This window comes from Stegostoma tigrinum, chromosome 20 (genome assembly GCF_030684315.1).
Source record: "Stegostoma tigrinum isolate sSteTig4 chromosome 20, sSteTig4.hap1, whole genome shotgun sequence".
Lineage (NCBI taxonomy): Eukaryota > Metazoa > Chordata > Chondrichthyes > Orectolobiformes > Stegostomatidae > Stegostoma > Stegostoma tigrinum.
This window is the reverse complement of record NC_081373.1, coordinates 50,330,898-50,354,482: the sequence shown is the minus strand read 5'-3', so window position 1 is coordinate 50,354,482 and position 23,585 is coordinate 50,330,898. Positions and strand designations below refer to the sequence as shown.

The 23,585-nt window shown below is 44.8% G+C and overlaps 1 protein-coding gene across 3 annotated transcripts in view; it reads right to left on the bottom strand.

Annotated features, from left to right (window-relative positions):
* Positions 1-23,585, bottom strand: part of LOC125462005 (protein bicaudal C homolog 1-like) — a 282,551-nt gene that overhangs the window by 69,721 nt on the left and 189,245 nt on the right. The gene's annotated exons all lie outside the window — the stretch shown is intronic.

The following is a 23,585-nucleotide window of genomic DNA, read 5'->3' as shown; positions in this document are numbered from 1 at the left end:
GCTGTCATCAGACACTGGTGTTTCGGAGGGTCCCAGTGGACTTCGGAGAGTTGGTTCAGTAGGGTGAGGCGCACAGCTAGATGTTGGGAAGGTATTCAAGATCATTGAATAACTCAAATGGTCAGAGAAGACAGGAAAAGGGCTGGGCGTGGAGCTGGTCATTTGACTGATGACAGCAAGAGGTGGTAAAGAAGGCACAGATTGCGTTGGCAAATCACTGGAACAATGCAAGGAACACAAATGATGCTTAATGCTGAAAGGAAGAATGATAATTTTTGGAACAGGGGTTACGTTGTGGAGCAGTGAATATTTTCCTTAGCACCATTTACACTGCTGTTGAGAAAATAGTTGAAGTTCCAAAGTCTGAGACACAGAAATGTGATATACAATAATTCCTAAAGGATTTTATTCTAATATTCCACAAGCAGTCCTTGCAGAACAGTGCAGAACAAGGTCTTTTTCCCCAGCAAAAGTCAGAATCTCCGAACCACAACTTAGAAGTAGAACTAATTATCATAACTTATTCCACATCAACTGTGTACTTGGAGCAGGCTGTATTTAACGAATAAGCTAATTTATGGCTTTTTGCCTGTTCATTACTGGGATCCGATTAAGTCTATTAATGTTGAAAATACCTTGCCGAACTCTGTAGATTGGAGCAGTGTTGTCTATTACTAGCACTTCCTGTAATCAGGTCTTGCAGTTAATGAAAAATTGCTCATAGAATCTTAGTGTAGGATATGACCATAATTCATACACCACTGATGTGCTTATCCTTTTACGTTCTGGCTCCCAGAATAGCCATATCTTGGGTAGATTCACCGCCAACAATCCTTCTTACTGGGCTTAGTCTACATTACTCATGCCAAGTGGGAAATGTGATGGAAGAGTTACAATTTATATATATTAACATCACTTTTGGAAAATGAATTCTACCATTGAGACAGATGAACGTGGCTCAACTCAATGAAAGTTTTATTAAATAAGATCACAGTCAGAGTCAATTTGGCAAGGTTCAGTTGAGAGTAACAGGTTTGTATATGCATCCAGTTCCCCTGTTGCCTGAATTGACTGACTGCTTCTTGAATAACGCAGGGACATGACATGACCTGTGCTACCTGGAGTCCATTCCACAGGTGACAAATCTCAAACTTCACCCAGTACTCTAGGAGACAAAATCTGTTGTCCTTACCCAGCTTGGCCTACACGTGACTCCACACCAACTGCAACATGGTTGACTGCTCTCTGCAATGGCTGAACAAGTCATTTCAGTTGAATAAAATGTAGCAGTTCACCATCATCTTCTCCAGAGCAATTAGGGAAAACAGTAAAAGCCTGGTGTTGTCAGAAATCCCCATAACCCATGGGTGAAGCAAAAGTAGTAAAATCAAGGGTAGGGACTCACTACCACCTCTCGACAACATCACCATCTGCTCCGTACAACTTTACAGTTTTCTTCTGTTCATTAATGTTTTCCTTGCCCTCATTTTATCCATTTACTAGGATTCAATGCAGCTCCTTTAGCCTTCAAATATTCTGTCCCTGCTGTTGTGTCATTAGGTGATAAAGCCAGCAGTGCGGAAGGCAGCTTTTAATTTATCACTTTGATTCAGAACTCCTGGTCCCGTCTCTTCCAACGGTTAATCGTCCTTTGGCATACGAATGTGTGTGCGCGTGAGACAGAGCAACAGAGCCCGCGCGAGGAAGACAGAGCATGCAAGTGTCTGAGAGAGTGCGGGGCTGTGTGCATGTGTGTGTGTGAGAGACTGAGTGTGAGCATGTGTACGGGGCTGTGTGCACGTGCATGTGTGTGTGAGACTGAGTGTGAGCGTGTGTACGGGGCTGTGTGCGTGCGTGTGGTCGTGCACGTGCATGTGTGTGTGTGTCAGAGTGTGAGCGTGTGTACAGGGCTGTGTATGCATGGGCGAGTGTGCACATCTGTGTGTGAGTGAGTGTGAGCATGTGCGTGCATGTAAGGGCGGGGTGGGGGAGGGTCCAAGGGCAGGGAGTAGGGGAGTATTTGGTGGCGATGAGTTATCATTTAAGCGATAAACCAACAATAAATACATCATTAAGATGACCAAGCTTTAATACAAAGGCATTAAAAATAATGAAGAAAATAATGAGAGGGGGGTTAATCCTTTTCTGCTATTTTCACGTCTTGGTAGTATTATGGAACAATTAGATAAGGTTTTCTGGAGTGCCCCTTTGTTCTGATGATACTACAGCAAATAACTGCATGTCTGTCAGCGCATCTGCACAGAAGTACCAAGTTAATTGGGATTATATCCCTGTTTCAATCCCCACCTGCTATACAAACAAAATCACTCGAAATACTGGGAATGCATGACTGTGTATTGTGTTCATATGGGCTGGCCAGGGCTGCTGCCTTTTACATTTTAAGCACAGCAGGCCACCTTTCTCAGAGATTGTAAGAACTGCAGACACTGTAGAATCTGAGGTAACAAAGTGTAGAGCTGGATGAACACAGCAGGCCAAGCAGCATCAGAGGAGCAGGAAGGCTGACGTTTCGGGCCTAGGCCCTTCTTCAGAAAAAGGGTCTTCTGAAGAAGGGTCCAAGCCCGAAACGTCAGCCTTCCTGCTCCTCTGATGCTGTTTGGCCTGCTGTGTTCATCCAGATCCACACCTTGTTATCTCACCTTTCTCAGTAACAATGGTAGTAGCAGCAGCGATGGTCACACAATCAAACCCACCGCAGCAGGTGAAGAAAAACAGCAAGCCACTGACCCTTCTCAATTTAAGGCAACATGACAAGTTTGAAATCTGCTGGAATCCCTGCAAAACAAAAACTGCTGATTTTCGACAAGTTTCAGATTTCTTTCCTCTAAGAACGCTTAACTCCCAACAGTTCAAAATGTTTATTCAGGGTGTAGTTTAGCATCAGAGACCAGGAAGGTTCCAGTTTCCAACCTGGTCTGAGCTCAGGAAGGATTTAAGGAGACAAAGCTCAAGGGACAATTGAACACCATTCTGGAAAACAGACTGAGGAATGAAGGAAACCAGAGGCAGCTCTGGTTGATTCAGTTACAGACTCTGTGGACTTGCTGGTGTTTGCCTGACACTGAAATATGTTGTCTTCTAAGATCCAGTTCTGGTCACCCTGTTATAGGAAGCATGTAATTAAACTAGACAGGGTGAGGAGATTGACCAGGATCTTGGTAGGTTTGGGATGTTCGAGTTATAAAGAAAGGTTGGATAGGCTGGGGCTTGTTTTTACCTGGGGCATAAGAGGTTGAGAGGTGACCTTACAGAAGTTTATAAAATCATGAGGGGTACAGATAGAATCAATAGTCAGTGTCTTGTCCCTAGAGTGGGAGATTTCAAGATGACAACACTTTTCTTCCTGGGATATGAGCATCAAGGCCAGCATTTATTGACCATCCATAGCTGCCCAAAGAAAGGAGGAGGTTAGCTGTTTCCTTGAACCTGTAGCGACACCAACAACGCCATGAGGGAGAAGTTCCGGGATTCTGATCCAGTGACAGTGAAAGAACGGTGATATATTTTGAAGTGAGGCTGTTTTTTAGCTGGAGGTATGTTTAAAGTAGGTGGTATTCTCATGTATCCGCTGGCCTTGTCCTTCCAGATGGTGGAGGTCGCAGTTTGGAATTTGCTGCTGAGAAACTCTGATGATTTGCTGCAGTGTATCTTGTGAACAGTAAACACTGCTGCCTCAGTACAGGACGGAGTGGATGCCTGTGGATGTGGTGCCAATCAAGCGGCTGCTTTGTCCTGGACGGTGTCAAGCTTCTTGAGTGTTGTTGGGGCTGCACTCATCCAGGCAAGTGGGGAGTATTCCATCACATTCCTGATTTGTGCCTTGTAGATGGTTGGTAGGCTTTGTTGGGGGTCTGATATTCCCCTATGCAGGATTCCTCGCTCTGACCTACTCTGGTAGCCACTGCGTTCACATGACGGATCCGGTTCACTTTCTGGTCAATGTTAACCCTCAGGATTTTGATAGTGATTTTTCAGTTATGGATTTGACATTGAACATCAAAAGGCAATTGCTTAAATCACTTCTGTTGCAGACAGTCATTGCCTGGCACTTGTGTGGCACAAATGTCTTCTTGCTACTCATCAGCTAAATCTGGATATTGCCCAGGACTTGCCAAGAAAACAAACTGCTTCAGTATCAGAGGAGTCGCAAATGGTGCTGAACATTGTGCAATAATCGGTGACTATCCCCACTTCTGACCTTATGATGAAGCAGCTGAAGATGGTTGGGCGTAAGACACACATCCTGAGGAACTCCTGCAGAGATGTCCTGGAGCTGAGATCACTGACCTCCAACAGCCATGATCATCTCCCTCTGTGCCAGGTATGACTCCAACCAGTGGGCTGTTATCCTAATGATTCCTGTTTTGCTTGGGCTTCTTGTTGCCATGCTGCCTTTACGCCAAGGGCTATCATTCTCATCTTCACCTCTGGATTCAGCTCTTTGTCCCAGCTTGGCATTAACGTCCTGGGTCAAGGCACAAACACTAGCCCCAGCTTCAGGCTGTAAGGATCCTGTGTGAAATGAGGTTAGGCAGCTATACTTTGCTTCCTGCTCAGCACAGACTTACTGTACACAACTGTCCTTGAGAAACCACAAATCATACTGTTACTCATGGAGGTCACACAGGGGTTGGAATTAGAATTAGAATTCAAATTAGGTTTTATTGTCACGTGTACTCAAGTACAGGGATACAAATGAAGAGTTTACAAAGTTACAATTCTGCAGCGCCACCTTAGCTACAAAAGGTACCCAGGTACAAAGTGGAAAATTAAAGAAATAAAATTAGAAGTTCAACATGATAAACCTTAGCCACTGGCCTGCGTCCAAGCTTTCCCACCCCGGTACTGAGACCGACACCAGTCAGCCTGCTTCAACTAACGACGCTGTCGCCACGAGACCGCACTGGGCCGATCTTGTTGCTACGGTAAATGGAAAAGTCTGACTAAAATAGGTGGAACAATTGCTTCAACAAACCCTTCTGATGAAAGGTCAACCTTAAACATTAACTGCGTGCCCCTTTCCACTGCGCATTTCCAGCATTTTCACTGCTGATTCAGATTTTGTAGCTTCTTAGTTCCGCAATCTCCAGTATTTTGATCTTGGTTAACAAACAAGTTGCTGAATCAAGCAGACACAACACAGTGCGAAGCTGGAGGAACACAGCAGGCCAGGCAGCATCAGTGGAGCAGGAAAGTTGACGTTTCGGGTCGGGACCCATCTTCTGACTCCAGCATCTGCAGTTCCTGCCATCTCCACTTAATTAAGTGGCCTCTTCTCCCTGTCTAAAAAAACACATGAACAACAAAACTCCTCATTGTATCTACCAGTCCTTTGCTGTACACCAGCCCATATAAGTTTCTGAGTGACAAAAACAGAAATAGCTGTAAAAGCTCAGCAGGTCTGGCAGCATCTGTGGAGAGAAATCAGAGAGTTAGTGTTTCAGGTTCAGTGACCCTACCTCAGAACTGTTGTGAGCAAGGAAAATGTTGGTTTTTATGCAGAATGTAGGGTGGGGTTCAGGGTGAGGAGTAAATAATAGTTGGGTAGAGAGCCCAAAGAGAGAGAGATAAAGAGATAAAGGAGTGGATAGCGAACAGCCTAGGAGAGTGAATAGCTACTAATGGGGACTATTAGTGACTAATGATGGGTTGTGTGTATTGTGGACCATGCAATAACAAGGTCTGGTGTTGTGGGGGCTGGGGTCAAGATATTATAGAAGCTCAAGCCCGAAAGTTGTTGAAATTGATAGCTGTAGAACATAGAATAGTACAGCACACTACAGATGCTTTGGCCCACAATGTTGTGCTGACCTATTATCCTACTCAGATCAGTCTACCCTGCATACCCTACACTTTACTATCCTCCATGTGCCTATCCAAGAGTCGTTTAAAATTCTCTGACTCCACTATCACTGCCGGCAGCGCATTCCACATGCCACACCACTCTGCGTGGAGAACCTACCTCCAACATCTCCCTTACACCTTCCTTCAATCATCTTAAAAGTATGCCCCCTCACAATAGTTATTTCAGCCCTGGGAAAAAGTCTCTGACTATCCACTCTATGTCTCTCATCATCTTGTACACCTCTATCAAGTCACCTCTCATCTTTCTTCACTCCAATGAAGAAAGCCCTAGCTCACTCAACCTTTCCTCGTAAGACCTACCCTCCAGTCCAGGCAGCATCCTGGTAAATCTCCTCTGCACCTTCTCTAAAACTTCTAAATCTTTCCTATAATGAGGGAACCAGAGCTGAACACAATATTCCAAGAGTGGTCTAACCAAAGTTTTATAGAGCTGCAGCATAACCTCACAGCTCTTAAACTCAATTCCTCTGCCAATGAAAGCTAACACACCACATGCCTTCTTTACAACCCTATCAACTTGGATAGCAACCTTGAGGGATATATGGATGTGGATGCCAAGATCCCTCTGTTCCTCCACACTGCCATTAAGCCTGTATTCTGCATTCAAATTTGACCTTCCAAAATGAATCACTTCACACTTTTCTCAGTTGAATTCCATCTGCCACTTCTTTGCCCAGCTCTGCATCCTGTCAATGCCCCGTTGCAACCCACAACAGCCCTCAGGCTGTCCACAACTCCATCAACCTTTGTGTCATCGGCAAACTTACTAACCCACCCTTCCACTTCCTCATCCAAATCATTTATAAAGATCACAAAGAGCTGAGGTCCCAGAACAGATCCTTGTGGAATACTACTGGTCACCAACTTCCGGGCTGAATACTTTCCATCTACTACCACCCTCCATTGGACAGCCAATTTTGTATCCAGGCAGCCAAATTTCCCTGAATCCCACATCTCCTTTCTTTCTGTTGAACTCAAAGGCTGTGGAGTTCTCAAGTGGAATTCTAGAGCCTGCCGTTCTTTCAGTTTTTATGTTTCTGAGTGGCCAAAGTAAACTCACAGCAGATGTGGACATAAAAGTACAAAACTTTGCTTGCACATTTGCATTTTCAATAAGGTGAGACCAGGTGGTTACTACACAAAATAAGGGCTCACAGGACTGGGGTGACCTAATAGTTTAGATTGAGAACTGATTAAATGGGTGGAAAAATGGCCGTAGGAACAAACGGGTCAACTTCTGGCTGGCAGGAAGTTAACTACTGGGGCATCACTAAGAATTGGCGTTACAGTCAATAGGAGTGGCAAAGTCCGAGTGTAAGGTTCGATGGGGAGAAAAGGATAGGTGGGAAAATAAGCTGCACTGAAGCTACAGAGAAATACAGCCAGGTTAAGGGAGTTGTAAAAATGCGTAAGGGATGACCTATAATGTGGAAAATATGAAGCTATTCACTTTGGAAAGAAAAATATAAAAGTGAAGAGTGTGGTGTAGTTCCTCAGAAGAGCAACAACGTTTGTTAACTGCAAGAGCCTGCAAGTGGAGCACTTCAACAGAAGAAAGCCATTGTGTTGCAGTTTCCACATGGTCCTAGCTAATCAGGAAATGCTCCCAGTCTTGGATAACATGGTGTAGAGCTGGACAAACACAGCAGGCCAAGCAGCATCAGAGCAGCAGGAAGGCTGATGTTTCGGGCCTAGACCCTTCTGCAGAAATGGGGGAGGAGAAGGGAGTTCTGAAATAAATAGGGAGAAAGGGGGAGGCAGATAGAAGATAGACAGAGGAGACGATAGGTGGAGAGGAGACAGACTGATCAAAGAGGCGGGGATGGAGCCAGTAAAGGTGAGTGTACGTAGGGAGTTAGGGAGGGGATAGGTCAGTCCGGGGAGGACGGACAAGTCAAGGGGGCGGGATGAGGTTAGTAGGTAGGAGATGGGGGTGGGGCTTGAGGTGGGAGGCGGGGATAGGTGGGAGAAAGGACAGGTTAGTGAGGCGGGGATGAGCTGGGCTGGTTTTGGGATGAGGTAGGGGGAGGGGAGATTTTGAAGCTTGTTGAGTCCACATTGATACCATTGGGCTGCAGGGTTCCCAAGCGAAATATGAATTGCTGTTCCTGCAACCCAACGGGACAGCGATATGGCACTGCAGGAGACCCAGGATGGAAATGCTGTCTGAGGAATGGGAGGGGGAGTTGAAGTGGTGGGTGACTGGGAGGTGCAGTTGTTTATTGCGAACCGAGTGTAGGTGTTCTGCAAAGCGGTCCCCAAGCCTCCACTTCTTACTGCCTGCCTTAGGCATGATGGAATAACTACAATTAACCTCTTTACCATGTGTTATGACACACATTATGTTGGCAAGTGCCAAAATAAGCCTTAAACCTGGAGATTCTGGTTCAGAGGTAGTGGAGATACCCCCAGAAAAAAGTGTTTTTTTTTTAAATATAACGGTGGGAGACTGGGCAGCCTTGTCATTCAGTGAAACCTGGGTGTTCTCGTAGATGAATCACACAATGTTAACATGCAGGTATTACAAGCAATTAGGAAATCAAATTTTATGTTAGCATTTATGACAAAGGGTGGAAGTACAAGGACTGAGTTGGCTTTTTACAATTATACAGGGCTTTGAAGAGACTGCACCAGTAGAGCTGCCCAGGAGGGAATACAAGAAAGGTTCTTTAACTGACTTGGGGTGGCACAGTGGCTAGCATTGCTGCCTCACAGTGCCAGGGACCCAGGTGCGATTCCAACCTCGGATGACTGTGTAAATTTCAAACAGACACAGACATTCTCCCAGTGTCTCCATGAATTTGCTCCGGGTGCTCCAGTTTCCTCCCACAGTCCAAAGACGGACAGATTAGGTGGATTGGTCATGCTAAATCCAAGGATGCGCAGGCTTGGTGGATTAGCTATGGGGAGTGCAGGGGCAGGTCGGGGTGAGATGTCCTTCAGAGGCTCAGAATGGACTCGATGGGCCAAATGGTCCGTTTACACACTGTAGGGACTCTACGATTCCCAGGATGAAGGAATTGCCCAATGAGGGAATAGAGTAAGTGGACTGGACATCCAGATTCTTTGGAATTTAGATGTAACTGAGTTGTTCCCATTGAAAGATCAAATATTCCTGAGAAACTTGGCAGTGGACGGCGGAAGGATTGTTCACCCTTCATAATCTAAAGCCAAGATTCAGAGTCTCCTGATAGGGGCCATTTATGGGTGCGATGAGCAATTTGTTCAAACAAAATACTGTCTTTCCTGAGAATCCTGGGTTCTATCAGCAAGCACATTAAAGGCAGAATGTGATGGACTTTGGGCTGGTGAAGGGATGTGGGAATAATGCAGAAAGGTGGAATGGAGATGGAAAATCAGCCCGATTATCTTTACCGTGCAGGAAATAGGAGCTGGTATATACCTTGGTGCCTGCTGAGCATGGCCGACCTCAAGCTCAATTGGACTTGCCTATCCTAAAGCCCACTCCCGCATTTCCCCAAGACACTGGAAATCTGTCAAGCTCAATGACGGAGCATCCGCAATCCTCTGGGGTAGAGAATTCCCAAGATCCAAGTGAAAAAAATTCTCATCTCGACCCGCGACGTGGTCTCGAGGGGCCCTACTCCAGCTTCTAGTTCTCACCTATCTTAGGCCCTATTAAGTGAAGTAGTTCTTACTTTCATCACCAATGAGGTTAAAGGCCATTTAGAATGTATTCAATTCAAAGTCACCTCAACTCAAATGATCTAATCATTGATATATTTTGCCAAAAAATTCCTACTTCGTTGTATTATATACCTTGCTTCATCAAAGCTATTGGATAAGAGCTCTTATGGTGCAGTGGCAGGGTCCCTACCTCTTAAGGCTGGAGACCTAGGTTCAAGTCCCCACAGCCACAGGATTGTCATAACATCCCCGAACAAGTTGATAAAATACAATAAAACTATTAGATCATTCAAATTTTTGGCACAGGAATCAGCCATGAGCCATTACAAGACGATGATAATGAAATTGTACAACCGTAAAACTGACAAAATTTTCTATGTGACTTGTACAGCAACAGATTCTAGGTTGAAACGATGGAGAATCCAGCTTGACGATAAATGAAACTCTTTGCTCTAATTATACTGTCCAGGCTGAACCTAAAGGCATCTGGTTACTATTAACGGCAAGCAAAGTATTTGAAAACAGCTTTGTTTATGTCTTTGTGCACATGTTGCTATGACAACAACACGTGAAGGACGAGCTGATCTCCTGCTCTTGGGTAGGCCAAGGCCTATCCCTCTAAAGTTTTGCTGCCACAATGACATACTGTTGAATCTGGTCTATCCCTTTCCATTCGCTGCTCAGGGCCTCCAGGAGGAAAAGTGATCTCCCTGATCTGAGCTCGTTTGGAGGCTAACTGCTGAACATGTTTTTTTAAAAGAGTTGACGCTACTCTTGTGAACGGGCTCCCTCTGACCTTACAGAGGGGTCAGGTTGTCAAGATCAGGTTGGCCTTGCGGGAAACGGCAGGCTTCCTTTTTAACGCTTTGAGCTGTGAGAAACAACACTCGCATTGGTATAGCGCCTTTCATGAAACACTCAAAAAAGCAAGGAGTCCTTTAACGAGTACTGAAATGATGCACCCAATTTGTGGACAGCAATTCCCTCACAGACAGCCCCACGTTAATCTGTTGTCAATTAACGTTTGGTATTCAGCCTCATCCTGTGCTGGGCAACCTTGAGAAGTGCAGCTCTAGTGACTTGACTGAAAACAGACAATGACATTTACTCTCCTCCCTCCCCTCCGCTCAAGTACATCAATTAGTTCAAGAGAAATAAAGTGAAAGTCAGTACAGACTGTATAGTCCCATTCACACAAGTACGACAGGGGTCTGCTTCACTGCAAACAAGATAAGGGTGCTTTGATAAGGAGAACATTGGTTAGTGTGCAACCACAAGTGATCATTACACAGTGTCCTGGGGGAGCAAGCTGTATCTCCAGTGCGTGCACACTATCTACAGTGTCAGCTTGTACCAGATACCAGTCTGTGCAGCTGCTGCACAAAGTTCAAACATTGCACCATTGGTCACTTTGTGCAATGTTTTGCGGATCCATGAAATAAAAATTGTAGATTGCAAAATAATCTTTAACTCACTCCAGTGGCCAACTTTAGACGACGGTTGATTCACAGTGACAGCATTGACTGAAACTGGAGTTGTGTTGCTAACAGGTGAATTGCTCCCAAGCAGTGTTAGAAATCAGAACAAGTGAAAACTAAATGTAGATGGAAAAAAAAAGAGTGAGTAGGAAGGCACAAACCTCGGATGTCCTGTTCATCAGCAGCTCATCACTACTCGTGAATTAAATTGTATCACTCAGGTTTTGAGACTTCATTCACTCTGAGCCTTTGGATCACAACGGCCAGAAAAACACAAGAAAAGTTCACAATCTGAAATGTCAAAGACCAATGGGGGTCAGGGATGGTGAATGAGTTGAAGACTTTCTAAAAGAACTCCCTAGGAATAAGGTGCTGATCTGGGGGGAGGAGTCCCAAGTTCCTTCACAGAATTGTTACCTGTGCATCCAAACGCAAAAGCGTATTTAAGTCCTTTTATGTCCTCACTTTCTCCCTATCCTTACAACTCTTGTGGCTATTTCCTGGCCTCTCGTTTTCTGAATCCCTGTCACAAATAGAAGCAAGGCCTCTATCAAAATGCCTCTGTGTCTCTCTTCTTAATTTTAAGCCTGTGGCTGCCCCTTGTTGGTTTTCAATTCATTTTCCATGCATCTATGAAGCGCCTTTGAGATGTTTCACGATGTTAACAAGTGATTGTTAACTGCACCTTTTGTATTGCAAACAGAATTAACTGTCAAGTCAAGGCTTGTCCATCAGTGACAGATTCCAATGAGTGCTGTACTATCGTAGGCTTTATGAATATAGGAAGATATTCTTGCAGATGTGTCCTGGAAACAATGTCTAGGTAATGGCTACAAATTACAAACATAGCAATATATTACAGAATGCTTTTTGATTTTGTCAAGTTCCCTCAACCTCACTGGTTGATCAGAAAATGATAAGTAGATTAAAACTAAGTCAACAATCCCAGAAAACACATAGATGGTTCTGGGTCGGGTCACTGGTTTTCGGATGCAACTGAGGAAAGTTCCAGAAGATTTCTGGTCTTGAAGTCATATTTAGAGACTCCTTCTCCTATTCTGTGACACAATCTGCCCCCACCCCCCTCACTATCTGAATCCTGTGCTACAGACATCATAATGAGAAAACAACTATAAGAGAATCAAGTGAGTTACTTCAGAGAACACAGAAATGGGCAATTAGTTCTCTGTAAGGATAGCAGCCTTCCCCTTTGGTTAAATCTTCCCTTAAAAAGCAACGTACAGTTTAATGTAAACATGTAAATTGAAAGAAGTTTAATTTCAGCAGTAAAATGGAACCAAACATCCTGAGAAAAATCTGGAACAGAACAGAGGTGATCTGTAAACAGGATATGCCTCCAGTGGAAGCAGCGTGTGTTCCTACAAGAGGCAAAGATAAGGGAAGCAAAGAAAGCCAATGCTCTTTGGATGACAAGGAGATTGCTTTCAGAATGTCTTTCTTGCGGATAGACTGGGTGAATCTTGCAAAAGGGTCAGGGCGGTGCTTCTCCATTGTTTTGAAGAGCAGCTCTAAGTTGCCCAAGTCTCCATAGCATTCAGGAGCACAGGGATCACTGCTGTCCAGTAAACTACAACCTCCATCCTGGTTTAAGATTCCAATCTTCAAATATTCTTCCTCTCCATTTGATAAAGGCAGCTCAGACAGTTAGGAGGCAGTGGTGAGTTTCATCATCTGTTGAGAAAAGTAGCTTTGGGAAATGTTCTCCTGTTCCAGGATCTTGCTGTTGGTCCTATTTTGATGAAGAATGTGGTGCTATGTTGCGGGAGCTGGTTGGAAGAGCACCTCCGCTTTTCATCTTGGGAAAGTAGTAGCTGACACATGACCCAAAGCTCAGTTTCTGAGTGAGGGTGCACACGAGGAGTGGCATTACTGTTGGCTGGAGGACATGTTGATGACCAGCTTCCCATCCACTCTGTAGATTGTCTTGATCTGCTGGAGGTGAAGTGCAGGATTACAGTGATGAAAATGGAGAAGACAGGGACATGGACTTGTTTCATAGAATCACAGAACCCCTCCAGTATGGAAGCATGCCATTCAGCACATCGAGTCTACAGCAAACCTCTGAAGAGAATCCCACCCAAACCTACCCCATCCCTGTCACCTTGTATTCCCCATGGCTAACCCACCTTGCCTGCACATCCCTGGGCACTGTGGACAATTTAGCGTGGCCAGTCCACCTAACCTGCATATCCTTGGACTGTGGGAGGAAACTGGAGCACCTGAAGGAAAACCATGCAGACAATGGGAGTGTGCGCAAACTCCACATGGATGAGGCTGGAATTGACCCCACTTCCCTGGTGCTGTAAGGCAGCAGTGCTAACCATTGAGCCATTGTGCCACCCCAAGCTAGGGTGCATTGTGGTTCCATTGGTGAACATTGCTGATTGCATGTCATCATAAGAGGAGGCAGAGGATGGTGAAGAATTTCTGAAGGGGCTATTTCACAATTCCTTGCAGTTGACAACAACAAAGGCTTTTGTGCGATTAAAGGAGGACTATGTAGAGTACTTGCTGCCCGCTCCCTGCACCATTCTGCAGCAAGAGCATGTTGGAGATGTGTCTCAATGGGTGCCAATACTCCAGAAGGTGTCCTTGGCCACAGGGGAGAGGCGGTTGAAGAGAATCTGTGCAACGATCTTTCAGAGAACATAGGAACAACTCCTGCTGTTGTTGCTGCAATTGGACTGGTCTCCTGTCTTGATTATAGTCATGACCATAGCACTCCTGGGAGCTGCCAGCAAGCATTCACCTTCCCAAAAGGGAGATTGTGAGATTGCGCAGATGAGCCAGAAGTACATCCCTCCATTGTGTTCCAGAATTTCACTACAGAATCCATATGTATCCAGAGGCCTTGTTGCTTCAACTTTTGAATGGCTTCTCCCTTACTTTGGACCAGACAGTAGTAGCAAGGCTGAGATGGACAGGGTATTAAGGAATAGTTCAGGACATACAAATGGAAGTCTGAGGGCATAAATTGATGCACCTGAAGATGACAAGAAGGGGGATTAATGGATGAAATCTACAGGAGACTGTCTTGACTGATCAGCAATTAAGGCCCTTAAAATGGTCAATTGATGACCACAGGGCTGAGACATGCCACTGGCCTGATTCCCTGCCCTCTCAGTCAGTAAATGGCATGGAACAGGTAGTTGCAGAATGTGCATCTCTAGAAGAATGTGATAGGCAAAGGAGGAGCAAGGGTGGCTTCCTGAAACCAGGGTGACCTGCTGACCGAGTGTTGGTTCGGACACAGTAGTCTCAATCTGCGTCAGAGGCATAGACAGTGGGTAAAGTGGAGTGAGTTCCGAAAGCCACACCCCTGCCCTCACCTCTGCCCCTGCAGCCCCCTCACCATGTGGTCCCCACCTTGAGAAGAGGAGGGGGGAAAAAAACCCAACTTGCTTTCTCAGCTTTGGCTCTGCTCCAGAGTAGGCCTCAGCCAGCAGTCCTGGGGACCCAGAGGCTGCTGGCCTCTCACTGACCTCAGATTGCATGATTGGGTGAAAAAAAAACTCACCTTTGCACTGCCCGTCAACTCTTAATGCACTGCTACGTACTCAGTACAGGGAGTGGGTTGCTGCATCAGTCACCACATTACTATCAAAGCTGTGATCTTGCATTTGAGGTCGCGTACCAATTCAATCGCCAGGTTTGCTGGGAGAGAGAGCTGGAACCACTACACAGTTGGTCCAAGTGGTGGACTTTAAGAGTCGACCAGGTGCTATGGCCATTCTACTGCTGCTGGAAGTTGACAGCGAGGTGAGCGAGTGAGTGAGAACCACCTTGTGGATGGGGATCTTTGAGATGGTTCCCCCCCACCCCCCCCACCCCACGCCCCCCTCACAACCCCCTCCAGTGTTTGGGGGCCAGGCTGATGCTTGATTGGAAACAGTGGTGATCGTCTCAGGAGGCAACACTAGGTGTCAGGCTGCGATGGACAAGGCCATCTCTGTGGTCCCTTGCTCAAGAAGTTGCTCTGTGGTCCAGCGAGCCTGGTAGGAGGTGTTTGTTGTGATGTGTTGTGCACATTTCAGCAGAAGGACTCTGTTAGGAGTCTGATAACCCTTGCTCCTCCTTTGCCTATCACATTCTTCTAGAGATTCACTTTCTATCCCATGCCAGGCTGTGGCATCAAAATTTCCGAGGGGGAATCAGGGTGTGCCAAGACTGGGGCTCAACACTGAGCAAGGTCAGTATACAATCTGTAACACTTCAAGAGCTTATTTTGTTCTGGTTTTTCTTTCAAACAGAGGTTGCAAGGCAGAGGCATGGAGCTAGTTACTGAAGACCACTTGTATAAACAGCTTGGGATGCCTTGGGTTTTTTTAAAATACAGCTTCAAAAGTGTGTGGCCAGCTCTTACAGATCAGGATTTCTGAATAGCATTCTGAATAGTTGGGTCTCAACAGAGTTGGAAGCTTCGGTGAATGCTTCCTTGCTACTACTCTCTCTGAATTTTCTCAAAGTTTTATTTCTCCTCTCCTGGGTGGGAAAGCCATGTGTGAGAATTTGAGTCTGAATTTTCTTTTTGGCCAAGGGGGTGTGTTTATGGGATGTTACTGCATTGGAACAGTTAATTAGTAATATTTACTGCATCTATTATTTGGTTAAGTCTTCCAAAAGAGATATGTTGTTTTCTGAATTCCTCTTTCTTTGGTCGTGTTTTAACTATAGGGTTTAAATAAATTGTGCTTTTTCAGAGTCTAGAAGTTTGACCAGGCCATTTTCATCTAGAACAGACACTTTCTTATTGTAAAGGTAAATGTAAAAAAGTTAGGGTCTTGGCTACCTTTTTAAAATATTTTGAGGGGATTTGGCCAAGTCCAGGACAAATCCCAACCTGGACTTGTCTTGGTATCCTTATTTAGAGCGTCGGGATTTACATACGGGGTTGACACTGGGGGTCCCTCAAACACATTAGTATCCAGAGGGAGTTCCAGAGATGTGGCAATGTTTCAAAGTGTTCCCCAGAAGACAGTGTTACACTTTCTGAGGAGTCAGGCAGTGCTTGTAAGGGGGACTTAGAGGTGTGTCATTTCGCACTGGAATCACACAAAGAAAAATGACTGGATTAAAGAACTATTTGAACAGAACGTGGCACTGAAAATCTTGCTCTTTACGCTTCAATGGGCTTAAAGCATCCGTGGAATTCTCCCTGCAGAGGGAAAAACGTGGAGGGAGGTGGAATTATTTTGTCCCAACTGAGCTCGAACTTTTACCCAGATATTGACTGAAAATTCCTGCACTTATTGATATGCATCACTACACACAAGTGAGGTCCTATGAGATTCGGGGCTGTGGTGGTGGGGGAAACAGTAGAAGACTGGGGGGGCGCTCAGTGTATACACATCCTATCCAAAATTAAACTCCCATATAATCCAAACTGCATCATTCCTTCAATTAACCTCAATTCTCTGAGGCAGAACTTCAATCCCCTCCTGCATTAGGAATTCATTTGCTTTCTGATTGTTTCTTAACTTAATTTAAGGCCAGCATTTCTTCAGTAAAGGCATTTGCAAGCAGCTAAATCTATCAGGGCCCACTTTTAGACTTAACAGGGCTCTGCTTACTGAAAACAAGACAATTTCAAACCCTTACATGTTGCAAGGATATATTTTGCAGTTAATGTTTTATTTTTGTTTTTTCTATGCCAAACTCATTTCTTTCTCCATTATCATTTAACGGAGATAAAGCACAGGGACGCTTATATTTTCTAGCCCAAGAACTGACCTTTTCATTGCCAAACATACCTGTAACTCAACTTACCACAAACAGTGGTCTACTGGCAACTGTTTAGGGAACATACATGAATTCATTCGGACAACTCTGTCCAATCATAACACAAGGATCACCTCTCAGTCGATTATGTTAGATTAGATTAGATTCCCTACAGTGTGGAAACAGGCCCTCCGGCCCAACAAGTCCACACCACCCCTTGAAACATCCCACCCCGACCCATTCCCCTATAACCCACACACCCCTGAACAGTACAGGCAACTTAGCATGGCCGATCCACCTAGCCTGCACATCTTTGGACTGTGGGAGGAAACCGGAGCACCCGGAGGAAACCCACGCAGACGTGGGAGAATGTGCAAACTCCACACACAGTTACCCGAGGCTGGAATTGAACCTGGGTCCTGGTGCTGTGAGGCTGTAGTGCTAACCACTGAGCCACCGTGCCGCTATTAGCCACCGCTATTAGCATAGCGGATATTCCCCCGCTGAGAGGGGAGATGGTAGTGTCATGGTAATGACATTGGACTAGTAATCCAGAGGTCCAATGCAAATCCTCCAGCGGCATGAGTTCTAATCCCGCCACTACATCTGATTGAAGTTAACTTCTATTCATTCACCAGGTATTATCACAATGATGGTGACCATCAAACGATAGTCGACAACCATTTGGTTCACTAATGTCCTTACAGGAAAACTGACATTCTTATCTGGTCTGGGTTACTTGGGACTCCAGACCCAACATGACTCTGAGCTGTCCTCTGAAATCGTCAAAGGTCAATTAGGTCAAAGGGCAATTAGCAAAGAGCAAAGAGCAATAATCACAGGCTCTACCAGTAATATCCACATCCCACAAGAGATTTAATTTTACATAAAGGAGCCAGGAGGCCTAATCTTGTTAACTGTGTGTCATTTTGCAATCTTCCTTTCAAATACTACTCCAATTGCTTTCCAAATGTTATTTCCGTATCTGACTCAATTACCTCGTTCAGTTAAAGCAACCTTCGTTCTTATAATCTCCCGTAGTGAAAATCATCTTCTAACCTCCCCGCTTCATGTTATGTGTACTAATTGCACGTATCTAACACTCTTGACTGATAAATGAGCCATGTAGAGAATTTTTTTTACTATTTACCCTCAAAAAGGCATTCAGAATTCTCTCACCCCACAAGTGTGTTGTTTTGGAAGCCTTCTGTTCTCATTTAAAAACACTGTTGCACCACTGACCATATATTTTGTAGATACACACGCTGAAATATTTCACAGCCTTTTGGAATGTCATCAATATTGAAATGCAGGAAACATGGTTATCAATTTGTACACAAGATCCCACAGACGGGCACTATAACGTTGATGAGTTTTTGAATTGAGGGATAAATATTAGACAGAGTATCAGGAGATCACCCTCCAGTGCTGAGAGATATTTCTGCCTACTTGAGGCAGGCAGACAAGTTAACAGCGGTTCCTCTGACAGTGTAGCACTCTCTCTGCAGCACCAGTGCATCAGCAAGAAATTGTGCTCAGTTCCTAGTAGAGGAAACGTGAATGCACAATTTCCTGACGCAGTGAGAGAGAGAGAAAAAGAGAGAGAGCTACCTCAACTAAGCCACAGCTGATGGTATCTTCCTAGGCTCCATCACACTAACAGATTAATGCCATAGCATGAATATTGAATAGCTTTCTTCAGTTATGTTAGATAGATGAAGGTAGATTATTTCCATTGGTTGAGGTTGCTAGGGCAAGGGAGAATGGTCTAAAAATTAAGGCCAGACTGTTCTGGAAAGACGTTAATAAGCAATTCCACACTGAATGGGTGGTGGAAGTTTGGAATTCTCTTGCTCAAATGGCAAACGACTCTGTTGTTAACTTTAAATCTGAGATAGATAAATTGTGAAGCAAATGTATTAAGGGATATGGGTCAAAGGCATACAGGATTAGACCACAGATCAGCCACCATCTCATTGAATGGTGGAACAGGGGCTGAATAGCCTGCCATTGGTCTTACTTTCCATTTCAGACCAAGGCAATCTGTGCATTTTTCACCTTGCAGACTCAAATTCCAGTAAGGCTCAATAACAAAATGTGAGTGTAGCAATGTAGATCTGTGACTTCCAGAGATCATGGAGGAGATGTAGATACAGGAGTCTAAAAGAGTCAGAGAAACAGAATGAGCCTTATAGATACCAACAGCCCTGTTGGATAATACCATCATCCTTACAGAGATCAATCAGACAGCCACCTACCCGGGCAAGGACAGGATGGAGATAAAATGCAAAACAAAAGAAGGTCAACAGGAATATTTAATATTCCACTTTTGATTTGGAAACCATCATCCACATCGATAGGTGAACAATACAAGTCCAGATCAAAGCTGTATCAACAGGTAAAATAGTTTCAGTGTTCTTTGGACCATTCCAAGTGTCAACCAGCCTCTAACCATCAGCGACACTCCTGTCGGAGTTCAAGCCCAGCTCAGGAGCTCAGCTTGTAATCCAGCTCAGTACAACACTGACCAAGTGCTCTAGGGACTGAGAAGTTGACTGTCAGCTGAACTGTTAGAGAGAGATTCTCAGGTGAGTACAGAAGATCCCACACACTACTTGGAATACAGAGCTCTCACAGTGTCCCGGTCTTGGGTTCCTCCAGTAAAAAATTTGATCACACTCCATTATTACATGGCTTTGGTGCGGTGAAACAATGTCGTAAATTTATCACGGTGGAAAATATCACCACATTGAGAGGGGCATGATCGCTCAGTGGTTAACAATGCAGCCTCACAGCACCAGGGACCCAGGTTCGACTCCAGCTTCGGGCGACTGTCTGTGCGGAGTTTGCACATTCTCTCCATGTCTGCACAGGTTTCCTCTGCGTGCTCCAGTTTCCTCCCACAGTCCAAAGATGTGCAGGCTAGTTGGAACAGCCATAGGACATGCGGAGTTACAGCGACAAGATAGGAGGGTGGGGGGCCGGGACGCACTTTGGAGGATCGGTGTGGACTTGACGGGCTGAGTGGCCTACTTCCACTGTAGGGATTCTATGATTTTATGATTTCATTGTTACAGTCAGAGAGAAACTGACACCAATGAGATTTTCAAGCAGATGAACTAAATCCTGGTCAAAGTTCTATGGGATAACAAGGTGTAGAGCTGGATGATGACAGCAGGCCAAGCTCCTCTGATGCTACTTGGCCTGCTGTGTTTGTTGAGCTCTACACCTTGTTATCTCAGATTCTCCAGCATCTACAGTTCCTACTATCTCCGAAACAAAGTTCTATGGAACGGTTTTATGTTGGAGAAGTGGTGGATTAGGTAGAAAGATGATGATTTAATCTTCATGATCACTAGACACTGCAAAGCACTTCATAGCAAATGAAATAAATTTCAAGTGTGACAGACAATTTGCATACAACAAATTCCCGCTATGAGCGTGAGGTCTGAGGATCTGTCTCAGTGATGTTTTGGAGTGGTAAATATCAGAGACTTTTCCTGTTCTTTTTTGATACAGGGCCAAGGGATCTCATACATCCAGCCAAACAGAGAGATGGAGCCTCAATTTCACATCTCACCCAAAAGATGGCATCTTGACAAAGCAGCACTCCTTCAGCACTGCACTGACCTGGTGGTCTCGATTTTTATCCTCTAGAACCCTGTGACCTGGACAGGAGACCATTCTCAACTGAATCACGGCTGACACATTCAGGTGGGGAATTCCAGAACCTGAGACACTGGCAATACTGCTGCGAAAGAAAATGCAAGTTTCCCCAAATAGAATTTTAAATGCAGAGTGTTCTTTGAACATTCCATGGCTGGAGCAAGTACTGAGGTAGCAAGATGCAAGGCCCCGGGAAGATTAAACATGACTGTTTTAGAATCGTGATGTTGTTTGACCAGAAGCCAGTTTTAGTTAGCAAACACAGGGGTGATGGATAAACCAGACTTGGGGCAAGTCAGGGAATGAGCATAAATGTTTTGGGTGAATCGAGGTCAATATTCCTGTACCAATTGCATTAATGTGGAGATTCAACTCCACAGACCAAATGCTCCATTGGACAAGGCAGTACATGCAAAATGAATGGAGCATTTGCTCTGTTATTGCACCATCTCTAGGTTCAAGATCCAGTAAAACACAGAAGCCACAGGATTTGCAAGCAGGCGAGCGATGACCCTTCCATATTATCCATTGGCCTGTTAATCCAGAGGCCCACATAATGTTCCGGGGACCTGGGTTCGAATCCTGCAATGGTAGGTGGCAGAATGTGAATTTTACAGAAATCTGGAATTAAGAGTCTAATGACGACCAGTATTGTTATATGTAGGAAAACCCCATCTGGCTCACTCATGCTCTTTTGGGAAGGACACTGCCATCCTTACCTGGTCGCGCCTAAATGTGACTCCAGACCCACAGCAATGTGGTTCAATCATCACTGCCCTCTGAGCAATTAGGGATGGGCAATAAATGCTGCCTGGCCAGTGATGCTCTCATGCCAATGAATGAATTTAAAAAATGTGACTCTAACCATTTTGCAGAACAAATGTGGAATATAGACACATCAGGAAAATCAGGAACACAAATATTGCCTGCGAGTTCAAACTCATCCAGACGATGGTTCAGCCCTAGGACCTCAAACCATTGTTACTGCACTCCCAAGCTTAGCCTCAAAGCAGTCAAGTATCTCCACCTATCTTCTCCTTTATCCATCTTCTATCTGCCTCCCCCTCTCTCCCGATTTATTTCAGAATCCCCTACCCCTCCCCCATTTCTGAAGGAGGGTCTGGCCCAAAATGTCAGCCTTCCTGCTCCTCTGATGCTACTTGGCCTGCCGTGTTCATCCAGCTCTATGCCTGGTTATCTCTGGAGCAACTTAGCTCTCTTTGTCAGTCAGCAAATGGTTAAAATCAGAATCACAAGAAATTTGACTGGAAGGTGAAACCCAAGCTTCATTCTATCAAAACCTCTGTCACAGATAAGCAGAGTCAACATACAGCATCAAATGAGGGTCCTCACTTGCCAGGGTTGGTGGCAGTATTGAGAAGGACAGTGTGACAACAGTTGTTGATTGCCTCCAGGACAGATGGGATACAGGTTTTGGGAAACTGATACTCACTTGAAAAAGTGCTGTAAAAGGATAATCCACCTTCATCTCTCTCTCTCTCTCTCTCTCTCTCTGCTACACTGGCTGTATAGATAAATTCAACACTAAAGTGATCCAGATGCTGCAGGATTAACAACTTGCGAGAGAGTTTCACTTTGAAAGCAACTGCATACTGCACAGTTAAACATCAATCTGCAGACAATGACAGTGGAATAAATAGAATGGTCAGCCAAAATGAATGAATGTTGACCTCGAGTGAGGAGGCAGTTATGGAGAACAGTAACCTAGGGCCATTCAAGATGGTGACGGCAGAAGAGCTGGTATTACACGGCTTATAGGTGGAGGAGCCTGCAGGAGGATACCTCGGGCTTTCTTTCGGCACCCCTGAGAAAGACAATGTTTGCTCCATTCTCTCATTACGTTGCTCACTGAAGTGGTAAATGGGAGTTTCCGCAAGGAACTGAAGCAGAAAGCGCAGGATCAAGGGATATGGAGAAACAAGCAGAAGACATTCCCCAGGCCAATTATGCACAACAACAAAAAACAGGCAGCTATCTACAAAAGGCAGAGAACAATAGTAGGCCATGACAACAGCGAGAGATCAAGCAGGATTGCAGCAAGCTGCTGTGGAGCATGAATGCCCACACAGTCCAGGGCTGAATGGCTTGTTATTGAACGCTGAGTAATTCTCTGTAAACTGGAGGCTTCCTCCAGCGGAGAGTATGTCAGAAACTCAACAAGTTGGCTGTACGACTTGCTGGGATCCCACATGACAGTGGTACTAGATAAGTCAGATCCCATAACAAAACCTGCCCGAAACGTCAGCTTTTGTGCTCCCGAGATGCTGCTGGGCCTGCTGTGTTCATCCACCCTCACATTTTATTATCTTGGATTCTCCAGCATCTGCAGTTACCATTATCACTGGCTTGACAGAGGTCAATGGGACAAAGTCACATGAGGCTGAGGAGTTTATTTAACAGCAACTATGTCATTACATTAAAAAAAAATCTGAAACCAAAAATGTTCTAGTTATCTAGAAATAAAAGATGACTTAGGAAAATCTTAAAGCACACAGCAGAACAAAGGACCAAATTGCAGAGTTTCAAATCCAGAGAAATTACTCCTCTTATTAAATCTTTAATTTCTACTAAATTAATGCCACCCAAAATGTTCCACCTTTGGGATTTCAAAACAAAATCTCTGAACGCACTGGATGATGTCACAGTTCCAGAAAGATTGTCTGACCTCAATTAAAACAAAAAGCTTCACTGAAGTAACTAACACCCATAACCACTATTTTCAAATCCAAACTCTAACAATTATGTATATATCCTTTCAGCTCACAGTGCATCATTTCAAGGGGTAACAGACACAGCATTAGGAAGGGGCTCGGTTCCTCTAACTGGGCCTGGTATTCTATTTGATCACAGATTACCTGTCCCCTTAATTGCCTTATTTAGGATTTCATCATTAAATGGTTATGTATTGAGAATTCATCACCACAGTTTCAGAATGAAAATGTTACGCTTTTTTCTAATTTTATTCAAAGAATTTTGATTCGACAGCAGGTTTCCTTTTAGAGTGCGATGGATGATGGGAATAATAATTTGGGAGCCAAAATAAAACACCTGCCCGCCCACTACCAGCTACTGGCCTGCCTCAGCTGATCCCTCAGTACTCCACATGGAACACAACTTGGAGGAAACACTAAGTTAGCGAGGGTGCAG